The sequence below is a fragment of the Pongo abelii genome, chromosome 2 (genome assembly GCF_028885655.2).
Source record: "Pongo abelii isolate AG06213 chromosome 2, NHGRI_mPonAbe1-v2.0_pri, whole genome shotgun sequence".
NCBI classification, from domain to species: domain Eukaryota; kingdom Metazoa; phylum Chordata; class Mammalia; order Primates; family Hominidae; genus Pongo; species Pongo abelii.
Window position 1 is genome coordinate 157,952,873 of NC_085928.1, and position 12,860 is coordinate 157,965,732.

Sequence of the window (12,860 nt, forward strand, 5' to 3'; positions counted from 1 at the left end):
GGGTGTGTGTTAAAAAAAAACTGAGCTGGTTCAAGCTGTAAAGCATTTCTTAATTATAGTTTGGTAATGCCTGAAAGCCAGAGGACTCCCAGACAAAAAAGAAAAAAGTATGTTGATTAAATATTTTCCCCTTTTGAGGGTAAATAGAAAGAATAAAAGGAATTTCAAAGTCTCAGGTTGTTAGGAACCTGCAAAGGTGATTTCTTTTTTTCTATTCCTTCACCTTGGCAAGGTGATAAGGCAGAAGAGAAGTAGGAGGCACAGGGCCATGAAAATGGACCCAAGGTGATGGGGCTCTGTTCTCTTGTAAATGGCCATCCTTCCAGGACAGCCTTTCTCACAGGCTGCTTCAGCATCTACTGACTGATCTCTGAAATTCATTTCTGTCATTTCACCTTCATACCTCGGAGTTTGTAATCCATTCCTTTTGTGCTGTTAATGATAAACCACTTGTAAAGACCAGTTTAATTTTGAAAGAGATGAAAATATTAATTACACAGACTTTAAGAAATTTTTTTTTTCCCTCTCATTTTTTTTTGTTGTTTAAAACAAACCTTTTTCACTTCTTCCTCTCTTTTCCTCATTTATCATCTTATTTCTTATTTACAGTTTTACTTGTTTGTGATAGTGGCAGGATGATATTAATTTCAAAACCCTTGGAGACATACTTTGTTGAATCTGAAAGTTAAAGGTGACTTTGTGCTTAGCTTTTTCCTAGAAAGATCTAATATTAAAATGTGACTTGCTATTACAAAACTTTTCGTGTAAATTATGTGCTTTAAAAAGAAATGAGAAAGACTTCCTGAGAAAATGGTCTTTATCATGCTATATCCTATGAGCATCCTGTGGCCACTGAACACTCACATTCTCTTACTCTTACCAACCTATCATCACTGTTTCCCATTCATTATTATGCTCTCACCTTCACTCTGCTCGATATTGCTTTCTTGTCCAATCACCAACAAAGACTTATCTTTGCCTAGAAACCTCTTCCACATATGGTTTTCAACACTTAGAACGTCACATTTTATGTTTTTCTCCTACCTCTTATTTTTATTTTCACTTACATTTTGCCTTTTCCCTCCCCCTTTCTGGGATAATTATTAAAGCATGACTCTGCCCTTACTCAGCTGTTGAGCATAACCTACCACCCACTTTTCCTAAAACATTTAGTAGTGATTTAAAAAGAATAAAACAATAGGAAAAGAGATTGTCTGAGGATACATAGTTCTTTCAGTCTAGACCTGTGATTATCAACCATTTTGCAGTCATGGGCTGCTTTGAGAATCTGCTTAAAACTAGGAACATTTCTCCAGAAAGATTCACACAATTGCATAACACATACTGCTGTAGTCTGTTTTGTGTTGCTGTAAAAGAATACCACAGACTGCATAATTTATAAACAATAGAGTTTATTTCGTTCACAGCTCTAGAGGCTGGAAAGTCCAAGAGCAGGGTGCTGGCATCTATGGAGAGCCTTCATGCTGTGTCATCCCATGACTTAAGTCAGAAGGACAAGAGAGGCAAGAGCAAGAGATGATAGAGAAGCCCAAATTCACTTTTATAACAACCCATTCTCACAATAACAAACCTACTCCTGTGATAATGACATTAATCCATTCATAAGGGCAGAGCCCTTCTGGCCTAATCACCTCTTAACAGTCCCACCTCTCAGTATCATCACAATGGCAATTACATTTCAACATTAGTTTTGGAAGGGACTTTCAAGTCATAGCACATATCAGTGTAGGTACATGGATTCCCTGAAACAAGGTGAGTCACTGCTTTTCCAAGTAAGCTAAATTACATCTTATATGAAAATGGTCAATTAGAAATCATTGTCCCTGAACAGCATTATTTGAGTGATTCTAGAACTATTTCTAAGGAACTGTTCCCTAATGTTAAGCCCACAAAGCATAATGGGATACACTTCAAGAAGCACATCCAAGAAATTCATTATTTTATTGAAGGAAGAGATATTATTTCAGCAGTTTGTTCACTGATTCACATCACACGCAGCTTCAGAAATCCCTCTGTTTTACTACCAGGAAGCCTGTGCCGGGCACACTCCCACTTCCAGATTCTCCTACCTGACCTTGTCTTCTTTAGAGATGTTTAGGGTTGACACTCACCTCCTCGAGGTGTTTCCTCAACTACAACCCCATAGTTTCTAATATTCCAGTAAAGGTGTTCATCCAAAGGCTCCCCTTCTTTCTCATGTGACTCTGTGATGTGTGTTTCTAAAACATCTCTACCAAAGTGCCCATACTTGTAGAGACAGTGAGTGTATGGTGCAGGGGAGGAAAAATTTCTCCTCTACCTTGTTAGGGTTTCTGGCTGGGCCTAAAAATTAAACTGATATCAACAAGTGAAGAGGAGAAAGCATACACATTTTATTCAGTAAAATTTTACATGTACATGTGCATTCTAAGGATATATTAAAGACTGAAAGAAACAGAGCCAAACACTTACCTACAGGGTTGAACAAAGAGTAGTAAATTATGAAAATGTAACAAGACAAAGGAGTTTGGACTAAGACAGTTAATAGTGAAAAAGTAACTAGTAACTAGAAAGATAAAGGTTAATTTAACAAGGTTTGTTTGTATACATTTTTCTTGGTCTCCACTCCCCATCTCTGGAGATGAACATGTCTTAGTTTCTCCAAGTGCAGGGAAGACATCTTTCACATGGAAGTTTTATTTCCTGCTTTCGGGAAGAAAAGAAGGAAGATCAGAGTCCCCTTTTGCATCTACTGTTTTTCAAATTCTTTTAATTCAAAATAATCAATATGCCAGAGTGGCACGTTTTGGAGTGGCATGTTCTGAGTTCTTTCAATGTCAACAGGGCTTTTAAAATTTCTGTTTTCGTGTAAAAGTACACATGAAGTTGGTTTTCTACTCCATTTGATATAAAGATATTATTTTTAAATTACTTGCCATTGAGGGAAATAGATTGTCCATGAACATACACTACGTAGATCTAGGACTTGCAATATTGGCTGAGCACTAGAGAAGAAGCCTAGGGTGTATGAATTCCGTGGAGACTGAGAAGCTCAGCAATAGAACATTCATTGCTTAGTCTAACTCTTGTTTTGTAAAGCATCTCTACTATTTGAACATTTTTTTGAAAAAGTTTTTTTGCCTGAAAAAATGCTTCTAGGTCCAGCACCAATTTTGCCTCTTCCATGATCATGACCTATTCTCTAATTCCCATAACAGGAGTTAATTGCAACTTCTCCTGAAAAAGAAGTCAATTATATTCACTGAGATCATAAAATGTAAAAGAACTGACTGAGAAATGCGAAGTAAAGAGACAGGTATTTTTAGAATCCCTATAACGTGCCAGTATGTTCATAAATCATTTTATTTAATGTTGCACTAATTCCATGAGATTTCTACTGTTATTCTCAAATGAAGATACATAAGCCAGATGTTGAATAACCTGCCCTAACACACTGCCAGAAAGTGGCAAAGATAGTTAGAAATTTTTGTTTGTTTAGTTTTAAAATCCATAATTTTTATTGCATCTAGTTTAGTTTTCTGGCCTCTATAGCCATTGCCTCTCAAAAATGGAGACAAACAAATGAACCTACTTAATTCTCAAAATAGAAATGCTAATGAGTACTGATAATGACTTTGTATTTTAGTATGTTTTTTCAATGAAAAAATTACTTTGTAAGACAGTATTTATTATTTACAGCAAGTTTTCTTTACACTGTTTTTCATCCATCAAGAAGCGGCATATCACTGAATAAAACGATAGAATAGAGGACACTTTTGGTTTACAACTTTTCTATACAGACCCCTGGGAAGTTACAGAGGTATTGCCAGAGTACCTAAATCTATATGTGCATTTTGAATTGTTTGCAAGTTGAATAATGTGTCTCATGGAAACATTAATTTGCATCTAGTCTTTAGAATGTATAAAGAGAATATTCCCAGTTAAGAAATATTTTACTGAATTCAGAGTCATTTTTTACACTTTGAGTATTTTTTAACTAAATGAATACTTATATACCTGAAAGCACAGAGATAATCAATGATTTTATTTTATTTTAGAAAGTGGTTTTAGTGCTGATAAAGATTGAGAACTCCTAGAATTTCTTTAAAAAAAAAAAAATGGTTCCATGTGGTTTTCAGAAGTAAACTAAATTTACTTTTGCACTGCGCTGCATTTTATGTCTCTCTGGAAACATTTTGAAGTACATGGTGGATTTAATCCCATAAATTTTTGGAAATATGATGAGTGGTTCCGTTTCTGATTTTTGATAATCAGCTGGCCTAGCTATAAGATATTATTGCCTTATAGGGACATCTGCTGGTAGATAAATAAAGATCTGGAACAATAAAATGCTGTCTTCTTAGTATTTCCTAGGGCATCCCTCTGAGACTGCAGGCTTGCCTTCATCTGCTTCAGATAGTGCATGGCTGTTAAAGTTCTGAATATTGTATCATTTCACAGTCCAATCCTTCTGAGGTCACATAAAACTTGCCTTCATTACATATATGCTTTGTTACCACAACAGATTCACACATGTATTAACTTAAAAAAAAAAAAAACTGACCACATATTATCCTGGAAACCTCAGGCTTTCTGGAAGCTTATGTAGTCTGGGGCAGATGGCGTGAGAATTGCCGCACTTGGAGTACACAGACTCCCCACAGTAAGTCATCACGTGCTCTGTTACCTGCCTTGGCTTTTTCAGATATGCATTATCATCTGATACATCCAAAAAAAAAAAAAAAGCCACTCTTTCTGTTCCCAAATTGCAAAAACAAAAGTAAAATAAATTTAATCATGTTACCAACTTCTTAACCTTAAGGCCTTTAATTTTTTCACAAGGAAAAATATCTTAACTTTATCATTAAGTTGAAATGCTCCTCTTTCACTCAGCTACACAAGATTTTTCAGTAAGAATTAGCTGCACTAATTAATTACTACCTATTACTTCAAAAATAATTACTTGGTGAAAGTAAAGCAACCGGTAGTACTATTTCTACTAACCTTAACCATCGCCAGAAGGATGAAATAATTGATTTTCTTTTGGCGTTTTATTGAACAAAGATTACCTTCATACTCTGTCTTTGGAAAAGCAGCACTGTATTAAATCACATATTGTAGACTTAAAATTAAATTTCCCATAAACGTCAATATTGCCAACAGTACAGAGTAGTAACTTATTCATGCCACTTCTTTAAACTCACCAAACATTAATGTGCTAATGTGATGGAAAATAAAGAATCATCATGTGCCTTCCAAATGCTGCTTTCCCTATTGTTTATATATGTATTTTATAAGTGACTAGAAGACTGTTTCATCAGCTAAGGGATGCCTTGCCAAAAGAAAAGACATAATCATTAACTAATTACAACTAAATAATAGCATTTCACATTTTGACAGGTTAACACACATTCTATTACAAGTTGGAAACTTGAGAAAGAGAATAATAAAGCTACTACTCTTGCAAAATTCTCAAATGCCAATAGGGAAAATAAACTCTTCAAGGATTTTCACCAACCATGTGTTTTTCTTTTTCTTCTTGCCCTCATTGTACAAAAGCAAACAATGTGAAGTTGAGTTAACATTCTAAACTCAGTAATCAATTAACTTATTTTTACCAATTTTATCCAATTATAAATCAGTCTACCCACATTCACAGTTTAAACATGCTGAAATCATCATTTTGGGCCCTTTTCCCCTTTATCAATGAAGCAGCAAGATACACATGGGCTCAGATATAAAAAGAACAAGGAAAACCAGGAGAGGAAAATTGGTATTTTCAAATGTAATCTAGTTTGTTAAAAATCCAAAAGCAAAACACAAAGACGTGCCTGAAATGGCATATTACCAAAATTGTCTCTGAAGAGCTTCTCAGTTTAACTGAAGAAAAAAAAATTTTAGAAGGATTAATAAAAAATTAAATCATCTATTTTATAATTTCTTACAAAATGACTCCAATACTATAAGTACAGTGTCTCATTGTTCTCAATCACCCCATACATATTACACTAAAATTCTTCAGAAAAGAAAAGAAAAAAAAAAACAGAGAGTGCTTTCTAAGCCCTGTCCTTTAGAAAGTAAATAAGATGACAATTAAAGAATTGTTCTCCACCCTTGTAGGTACTGAAGTATATATGAGTAAGTACTACAGACTGTTAAACCTCATACAATGTGACCAGAGAAAGAATCACTACATGTCAAGCGGCATGCATTTAAGTATAGAACATCTAGTTGTTGGGTTTTTTCTTTTAGTTTATTATAGCTTGTAAAAAATTTTCCCTTAATTCTACTGTTATAAAATTTCACTAGCAAAGACATAAAGTTGGCCAGTTTGCTACTGCTATGGTAATGAGTAAAGAGAGTTGGCATATCAAACTAAGCACTGGGCAAACACAAAACATTGGAAATCAATTACAATATAAGAAGTAAGTCGTTTAAGATATTTTGTCCTTAAGACTTGATATGGAATGATAAAAATTTTAAATGACTATATATTTTCCTTGTGGGAGAAAACTGAATCATTACTTAGCATACAACAAAAGAGAATCTAAAAGGAAGGAATGTTAACATAAGAAGATGAAATGAGATCCATATATTAAAGGGTGATATTAGTATTGCAAACCCCCCAAAAATTGTAGAAAAAATTAAATTACTTACCTTTCTAGTTCAGTACAAACGTCCTACAGCTAATTACCATGAGATATTGCCTGGAAATTAACCAGTCATGTTGTGTTTCTATCTCCAGATTTACAATTAGTAATGCTATTAATGTGGTTCCTGTACTTAGCGTTACTAATTATACTGCTATGAACTAATGGTGTTAAAAATAGCAATAGCCATCAACTACCAATTAATGCTTAATGAGAGCATATAAACCCTGGCATTGTAATGAATTTCAAAATTATTGTTGCTTGTATTCCTTTTGCAATCGTGCAAAAATGGGTGTAACCAGTAACCACTGAAGTAGGGCATTGATTGAAAGCATAGTTACCACATCATTGCAGGAAAATCAAGAGAAGAAATAAATGGCTCCTTCAAGGAATATATATGTGTCCTTTTAATCTTACAATTCAACACACAGATTTTTGGAAAAATTCTTTTCTAGTTACACATATAAAAACACAACTGAAGCATGATTTGTAAAGATGTTGTTTCAAACCTATGAATAAAATAAGACTTTTTAAAAAAACTTTGGAAGATTAGTTTCTATAAAAGAACGAGTCAACAAATCATTTATCCTAGAATTTACATAGGATATATCTCAGAAGTTCAGACATAAGATAGGGATATTAGCTAGGTTAAGCTGGGTTATGCTACAGTAACAAATACCCACCAATGGCTTAACATTCAAAAATTTATTTCTTGCTTATGCTATATGTCCAGCATTGTCACTTAGGGACTAATGCTCACTAGTTACTCAGGAACCCAGGCTGAAAGAGATTCCATCTTGTCATGTGTTTTCATTACCTGCAGAGGAAACTGGGAAAATTGTCTTCTGTCTATTATTTGTATCCAAAAGTGACTTATATTACTTTAGATGACATTTCATTGGGAAAAAAAAAAACAAGTCATATGCTTGTGTCTAAGTTCAAACTGATGGAGAATGACAGCAAGAAAGAGAATAACTAGAAAACCAAGGAACAACTACATATGTTTTGGTACTTTGGCACAGTTTTAATGACCAAAGCAAGAAGACTTCCTCTAAAATGGAAAACTTCACTGGGGAACTGTCTGGTGGTAAGGGAATATTGAATAAACACCAATACATCTCTCTGAGTCTCTGGAAATATGTTCTTTGACCTTGTCACTAAAAAAGCCATTTCCTACAATGGGCTATGGGTATTTTCCTAGTAGTACACAGAACTGTGGTATTTATCTTTTCAACTTCAAAAATGTACTTTAATATTTTATCTTGACAGCAGCCTTTTCATCCCTTGGTCCCAGTCAAAACTATAGTGAATTTCAGGAGTAGTAAAGAGTAGAAGTCACCATAGAATGAGGTAAGAAAAGAAGTAGCTTAGCCAATAAAGTAGCTAATGATGTGAACATGTTGTGTGTATGTGTTGGTGTATTGTCAAACCAGTACAAAAATATACTTAAGAAATCCACACTAGTTATGCCAATTAGACACTAAAGAAATGTTATAAATAAGACTATACCACCCCAAAATATGACAGTGACACAGTTCACGAGATGGCACCCCAGAATATACCCAAAATATAAGTTTTGGTATGTGGACTATTTTGAGGTTGAGGCATTTTGAAAAACAGCAAATGAAAGGAGAGTCTTTCTTTGAACTCCCTTTGCCTACCTAAAGACAAATCCTCCAAAATAAACTCCGTTATTATAAACCATCTCCCCAGGAGTTTCATCAACTAGGAAGATGGACTCTTATTACAGGAGCAGAAACTAGAAGTTGACAACACCCTGACAAACTTTGTCTGAATCTATCATTATCTCCCATCTATTCTTCTAAGGACCCATTCATCTTTCCTAAAAATCATTTATTCTCCCCTAAGTAACCAACATCTCTCTTCCCTTTCCCTATTAAGATGGTTTGTAAACTCTCACATCTTATGGTTTTGTGGGGTATTAGTTTTTTCTTATAATTCTCTTGTGGACATATTAAAAATTAATAAAGTTGTATGCTTTTTCTCTTGTTAATCTGCCTGTTCTGAGTTTTTCTTTGTTTTGTTTTGTTTTGTTTTGTTTGTATACCCAGCTACCAACCCTAGGATGATAAAGTCTTTATTGCCCTGCAGAAGATTTAAAAAAGACACTAAAGAAGACTCGCAAGACTTAACCACAATTCTTATAAATCTACACTTTACTGAAGGAGAAGGATAAAATATAGCATCAGCATTTTAGGAAGAATATGCATCCCAGCCAAAGGCTGTCTTACAGCAAGGGGTCCAGAGTGGTCTGATGCAGGCTCCAATTGTCCTCCTTTCTGCAAGGCCATACTGGATGCACTTTCTCACTTGCATCAGTGACATCCAACATGTCACATGGAACACCTAGAAAACAGGGGCTCAAAATAAAATATTGGTTGGGTCTTCTCATATTCTACTGATCCAAAGGGTCATCACTGTTATGTGACTTGCCATAATGGTGGAGTCCACTGGCATCACACCTGAACAGCGTATAAACTGTCAATCTTGCTGTTACTAATAGCCTATACTGACAAGCTGGAACAAACTGTCCTGAAAGTTGTCTGATAACTATGGTTATAAAATTATACTATTAATTATGTTTTTTTCATCCCAAGGCCAAGGCTCAGCATCATTAAGTTATATCTCTTACAAAGCAGCTTAGGACAATCCCAAAATAGAAGTAGCACTCATAGCACAGCATCCAAATAGGTTTCACAAACTGCTAAGCATATGAACTTAGAAGGACACTTATAGTATTAATAGAGCAATTCAAAATACTGGGGTTTAAGGATGAGCCTACTTCTTGGCAAGGGACACATCTGCATTGTCTGAAGTTATTTCCAAACTGCATCCCACCCCCCTGCCCCACTTCAGTGTCCTCCAAAACTTAAAGACTGTCATTGTGCTGAGGCACTGAAACTGAGGCTGGTATGTTTTAGGAGTACTTGTTGTTCTAGTTACTATTCTGTGTGTAACATATTGCCTCACAACTTAGAAACTTAAAACAACTATTTTATTAGACTTGCTGAATTTATGCTTCAAGAATCTGGAAAGAGTTCATCATGATGGAGTATCTACTCTGCTATGTCTGGGGCCTCAGCTGGAAGGACTTGAAGGCTAGGGGCTGGAATCTTCTCAAAGACTCCATCACTCACATGTGTGATGGTTGATGCTGGTTGCCAGCAAGGACTTCAGCTGTGCTCAGCCAGAACACCTACACACAACGTCAACATCCACCAGCACCTCTCTCTGGGGTCACGTCACAGCAGGTAGCCAAATGTTTCTTACATGGTGCCTCAGGGCTCCAAAATTGAGTGCGCAAAGAGAAAGGAAGTAGAAATGTCAGGTTTTTTTTTTTTTCAAAGTTCTGGAAACTAGTCCAGCATAACTTCCACTATGCTCCATTGGTCAAGCAGTCACAGGGCCCAAATTCCAGAGATGGTTCAGGATATAGATCCCACATCTCAATAGGGGGAGTATCAAAGAATTTGGGGGCTATGTTTTAAAACTGTGACATCTGCCTACAATAAAATGGTTTCAATGTTTGGCTTCCAATCTTCAACTTATATTCTGTTTTGCCAGATACCTAGTATAAAACCAGAATACTTGCTTTTTTGGAAGTTTACAATTAGAATTTACCCAAGCAGCCTTTTAAAAAAAAAAAATCTATTGAGTAGTAAGACCGGGCAGTCAACAGAGGGTACACTTACAGTGGCAAATTCCACTACAGGTTCTTGAGAAAATTTACTGAAAACTGATGCAACAAGATTGGAAACTTATTTTTGTAATTCATAGGCAACCATAACTACTGAAAACTATTATATAATTTATGTAAATTATCTTCTAGAGAAAGAATACAAAAGTTCAGTGATGATGAATTATATTCACCTATCTAATAGAGCACTCACGAACAGGGCTCAAAAAGATGATAGATACACATTTTGTGATTAAGTTTATTAAAAGGAGCGAAAAAGTATCAGTGCTCATTATATTTTGTTAATGTATATGATCAAATAAATGAGTCCCGTCATAAAATTTGCTAAAATAAAGATAAAAGTATTTTTATTTAATATAGCTAAAGCTAGAAAGCCTTTGATTACATTTTCAAAAATTTGCTGGCACTGAAATTTTTAACAGTTGGGAAAGATGACATGGTAGTTTGAAAGAGAATTATAACATATGTATTGATTCCATCATTGTAAGCTATATATATCTAACTTGCTATAAAAGTCCATTTCAATTGAAGAATATAAAACAACAAATCTGATTGCCTTTTTATCCAAAAGAACTTTAGTTTGAATTTCAACATTCAAAGTATATATCCAATATGATTATACTAATTGATATCCTGGACAAACTCCATTGAAAATAAGCACAGGAAATGATAATTACATTTCTTTTGGTTCTTACATAGAACTAGTTTTAAAATGGATATTTGAGTTATTTTCCCCAACTAGTATTTTTATGTGGAAGTCTTATCCCATATCCTGAATAAGATGAGAGTTTCTTGAGCATGATATTTGTCTCCTCATTGACTTCTAGGATTTAGTCCAATGAACTGATTGGCTAGGAGTTGTTCCCTTTATTTCCCCACATGTTTTGTTCATTATTTTCAACTTCTGGCAGTTGGTTGATGGGTTGGTGAATTATTCTGCCCAGATAGGAATCTCCACTTTTTAGACAAGAGTATATGTACAGCTTGCCTAGAGGTATTTTTATTTTTTCTTAAATTTAATTGTGAATTATTCAAGACAAAAGAAAATGACATACTCTTATACAAAATATTGATAATTACACAATGGTATGCTAATTAGCTATGTGCCTTTAACTTAAAACACCAAATCTTGAAAATGAGAGAAAAAAATCTACATAAGCAAACAAAGATATAAAAATCATCAGAGGAAACTTCACAAAGCAATATATGGGATCTATTTTTCAAAGCTGTAAAATTTTATTAAAGAGCATAATCACATTTCTTGAGAAGATTATATGTGTTTTTATATATATATATATATATATATATTCCAAACAAAATTATATTGGAGTTGATAGAATTATATTAAAGCTCACATTGAAAAATAAAAGTACAGACAAATAAAAGACAGTCTTTGAAGACATACCTTACCAAATACCAAAACCCACCATGAGGCTATTGTAATAAAATAATAGTTATAAGCACCTAAATAGAAAAATAAACCACTGGAACAGATTCAAAGATCTCCAAACAGAAAAGAATGTTTAGAAAAACATTAAATAACATAGATGCTGTTCTATTTCAAATTTGATATTGTTGTATATTAATATAAAATTAAAAATTAGAACCTCTACCAGAAACTATAAAAATAACTCCAAATAGAATAAAGTTCTAAACCTTAGAAAACAATTTAGAAAAATACTAGGAAATAATTTGATCTTAGAGTAAAGAGAATCTTCTTAAGGCAAATAATGAAACTCAATAAAATGAATCTCAAATAATGAAAAATGATCATAAAAAAGATAAATGTATATAACTACGTAAGAATTAAAGCACATATTACAACAAACACCATAAATAAAAATATCTGCAACACAAATGATAAAAGGTTAACATCTATAAGTTATTCAATGCCTACATACTGATAAGGAAACAATTCACAGAAGAAGAAATGCACATGGACAATAAGCATGAAATAAGATACTCAACCTCACTAGTAGTCAGGAACAAAACAGATTTAAACAACACAAAGTACAAAGAAACACTGAATTAACAAAAATTAAAAGAACTATGATAACCAGTATTAGTGAGTATAACTGATAGGGGTTTAAATTCTTAAAACCTTTTTATAAATAATCTAGCATCATAAATGAAAGCAAGACATATACACATTAATTGTCCCAGCAGTATCACTTGTGGAAATCTACAGAAATAAAAGTGCTGCCAGTATGTAAAGATACATGGAGGCAGGTGCTTATTGGAGCTTTCCTGGAACATCACAAGTATTGGAAAATAACAATGACAAAGGCCATTATGTCCACTTATAGGAGAATGGTGAAATAGCTTCCAGGATTTCCACACTATGAAATATTATGTAGCTATATGAAAGAAAGAGCTCTGTATATTGACTGACAAGGGCATCCATGATATATTAAATTAAAAAGTCAGCTTCACACTAGTTTTTCAGCTGGAATCCTGTATCTGTTTAACCAGAGTGAGAGAAAGAGAGAGAC

The 12,860-nt window shown here is 34.0% G+C and overlaps 1 long non-coding RNA gene across 1 annotated transcript; it reads left to right on the forward strand.

The window, feature by feature from the left end:
• The first annotated feature begins 3,218 nt into the window (after nt 1-3,218).
• On the forward strand, nt 3,219-10,208 carry LOC134761039 (uncharacterized). The gene is made up of 3 exons (XR_010139262.1): nt 3,219-3,316; nt 7,920-8,000; nt 8,723-10,208. It is a non-coding gene; the product is annotated as an uncharacterized LOC134761039 (long non-coding RNA).
• Nucleotides 10,209-12,860: the final 2,652 nt, after the last annotated feature.